This window comes from Chiloscyllium plagiosum, unplaced genomic scaffold (genome assembly GCF_004010195.1).
Source record: "Chiloscyllium plagiosum isolate BGI_BamShark_2017 unplaced genomic scaffold, ASM401019v2 scaf_9187, whole genome shotgun sequence".
Taxonomy (NCBI): Eukaryota; Metazoa; Chordata; class Chondrichthyes; order Orectolobiformes; family Hemiscylliidae; genus Chiloscyllium; species Chiloscyllium plagiosum.
The window spans coordinates 16,468-19,771 of record NW_025214176.1 but is presented as its reverse complement, the minus strand read 5'-3'; the positions used below and the strand labels follow the sequence as shown (position 1 = coordinate 19,771).

At 40.2% G+C, this 3,304-nt stretch overlaps 1 non-coding gene across 1 annotated transcript; it reads left to right on the top strand.

The window, feature by feature from the left end:
* The first annotated feature begins 202 nt into the window (after window positions 1-202).
* On the top strand, window positions 203-284 carry trnas-uga. Its single transcript has one exon. It is a non-coding gene; the product is annotated as a tRNA-Ser (tRNA).
* The last annotated feature ends 3,020 nt before the right edge of the window (window positions 285-3,304 follow it).

The window sequence follows — 3,304 nt, the reverse complement described above, 5'->3', positions numbered from 1 at the left end:
GTATTTTCCTGCAATTTCCGCCTTCTTTTAAGCTGAATATCGATTCCAGCTATCTGGGTGGAACACCCAGACCCACTTTGTCCCGACATTTCATCAATTTGAAAGCTGTGGTTTTTTAATTCAAATAAACCAAACAATGATTCACTACTGCTAAGCTCCCTAGAGTGAGAGACCTGGAAATTAAAGCCCGCGCAGTGCATCTGTAGTTGTGGCCGAGTGGTTAAAGCGATGGACTTGAAATCCATTTGGGCATTCCCACGCAGGTTCGAATCCTGTTAACTACGAATGAGGGTGAACGTCGCGATATGTTCTGCTTTTGGAGATTAAGATCGCGGCGGTGAGAATCACTTCATCCAGGTCATGAATGGTGCAAATCTCCAGTGCACTCAACGAACTGCACAGATGCACACTTGCATTGCCAAATTTGTTGAGACTCGTTACGACACAGCGTGAACCTTCCTGCTTACGATAAAACCAGCAACACAGAAACGATTTATGCCGTACAAGAGTCTGCAACAATTCGATTGGCCAAGAAGTACACAAAGCAAAAATTAAGAACTTATTTTTTGAAGTAAAAGAGAGAATAATTAACAAACCACGATTGACAATGTATTTCTATTACCCATTTTGACGTTCACTTCGATAATACTATTCAAATAAAACTCCCAATTAAGGTTTACAAAATAACACTTCTTTTCTCAAAACCAAGCAGCTGTAGGTTCTTGTCTTCGGAATCTCCTGTGTCTTCTTTTTCCTTGTTAGGACCTTCTGTGCCACAGGTCACAGACCGAAAAGGTATTTTTCTGAGATGTATTTTTTCAAGAAGATTGTTACCTGCAGGAACTTGGCAGTCCTCCTCTCAACTGCTCAATATCCCCCGTCTCATACCCGAGAGCATCTGATTGGGTCATTGTTTTTTTTTTTAAGACTTTCAAGGGACGCAATTAAAATTTGAATTGAAATGTATATTTTATTCTGATTAAAATTTGAACTGAGTGGCCAAATTTGAACTGTTTATGACTCCAGGTAATGTACTAATTGAATTGTTCGACCCAGTATTACTTCGTTGTCTTATTCAGAACACTTGTTGTTGTGTCTGGTTATTCTGCTGCTTTTAACTCTCTTAAACGTGCACCAATATGTTTAAAACACCTCGCCTCTACAGGAAAAAATGAACCATCACAATGAAGATATGTTTTCATTTTAATTTTAAAATACTTTACCCTAACATACCGATAAGTTTCATACAATTTCATCTGAATGCCATCAGTTAAATCTGCAATAACGTGTCTGTGAATACATTCTACTGTACTGAAGCTAAGCTAATTGGAATTAGACTGTCAAAACAAAAGAGTTGGCATCTAGCAGCTCGAGTTTGAAGGGTAAGTGGATTATTTAAATACCTGTGGGGAGCTAATCAAAACACATCTGCAAAAATAAAAGCAGTCACAAATTCTTCACATAAAATACGTTGTACCGCTCATTCATAGAATCATAGAATTCCTGGTTTGTTCACTGGTTTGGTAAAATATGGCGCATGATGCCCAAAATTGTAACATAAAACATCCTTGACAGTAGTAAAAAGTAAGAACATTTCTATTCAACAACAGAACCCATTACTAATTGTTTGCTCTTATTATGTCGGTAGTGAGAAGGCCAAACCAATGATAATATCCCTGTGATTACCGTGAAGGTGATTCCCGGGTTTCGGGGACTCATTACCACACTCAGATTGCTTCAGGTTCTGAAGTGACCACATCCAAACAGTATCCTTCATCATGGACCCATTCCACATCGCGAGCGGCTCGCTCATTGATGATCCACTGAAGCTGCAGTGCACAGGGAAAAACATTCGTTTATATCCAGGACAGTAGAGAAAGCAGAGTCAGGGATATGGTCAAAAGGAGACGGGGGTAGAGAGGGGAGTAATATAGGTTGTGAAGCAGAAAGTCTGACCTGGAATGAGAGACAGAGACAAGGAGTGTAGAAGGAGGAGAGGCAACGGCAGGATTTCATAAAACCAGTGATTCGCGGAGAATCCTTCTGGGGAAACATACAGACGTGGAGAGGGTGACTAAAAATGTGAGAGAAATAGAACACAAGAGTTGACGGGGGAATTAAAACATCAAAATAAAAGTAAAAAAAATGACATTCAGCTCTCCTCTCGATTCTGCTGCCTCGGAAAAGTGCTGGCATGTGCAGCCAAATCAACGTCCTCAGCATTAAGAAACCCTCGAACCCTCGAAGGACAGTACCCCATTTTGCTCAATCAATATTTGGGTCCGTGTTATACAAACGTAAGTGAGATTTGTCCGTGGGCCTATGTCTCCAATCAGTGATTGTGCACTTTGGTTTTGGGGGAGCGTGGTGGTGCATCTCCTGGGGTGGATCTGGGTGTGGTGAATCTGTGATGATGTCTTTGCATGGTGAAATTCTTGCATTTTTCATCGCGATATTTTTCGCCACTTTATTGTCAATCTCTGCCTCTGAGGTGATCATCACGTTAACCCATTGATACGGATTACCTAAATGCAATATTTACAACGTCAAACAAATTACACACGCACACAGCTCAGGCCAGTGTATAGTGCTGATTGAAACAAAGGATCCCCATCTGGTAGGATTCACTTTTGGGCTGGCCGGAATTGTTTCTTCTTTCTGTACATCTGTACATTGTTACTCTACCTTCAGTTCAATATTCTTATCTCCTCCCCTCTAATCTCTCAGTTAACCTTCTTCACTCTATGCTTCCAAACGGCTAATGTTCATTGCTTACATTTCACGGACATTTTATTTTATTTCCACCTTTATAATTCCTGACTTCAGTTTTTCCTCATCGTCTCGTGTTCGGAGTGATCAATAATAGACACATGGGGTCATGGAGACACAGGCTGAGAGAGAAATATAACGACGAGAAGACGCAATACACAGGATTTCTAAAGAAAGGACTGAACGTGGCTTTTGACATTAAAGACGAAGATTCGTGCACAGTTTCGAAGGTTCTACGATGACTGTTCCACGTTGCAGTCTATTACCGAGTCTAGATTTTAGATTCTATATGTGGATAAAGGAACTGGATGTATAGCATTGATGTTCCAGCAGTCATTGTTTGGATACAGATGATACAAGTGAAGCATTGATTGCCAGAATCCAATCACTGTTGTCGTAACCTATTGTTACATCTAACCTAACGTCATCTGAAAACGAAGACGAATCATCTCGTTGTAAGATAATTGAGCTGTATTGGGATTCACGATTTTTCATTTTTGAACACTTGAAATTTCGGCTCTGTAAATTATTATAT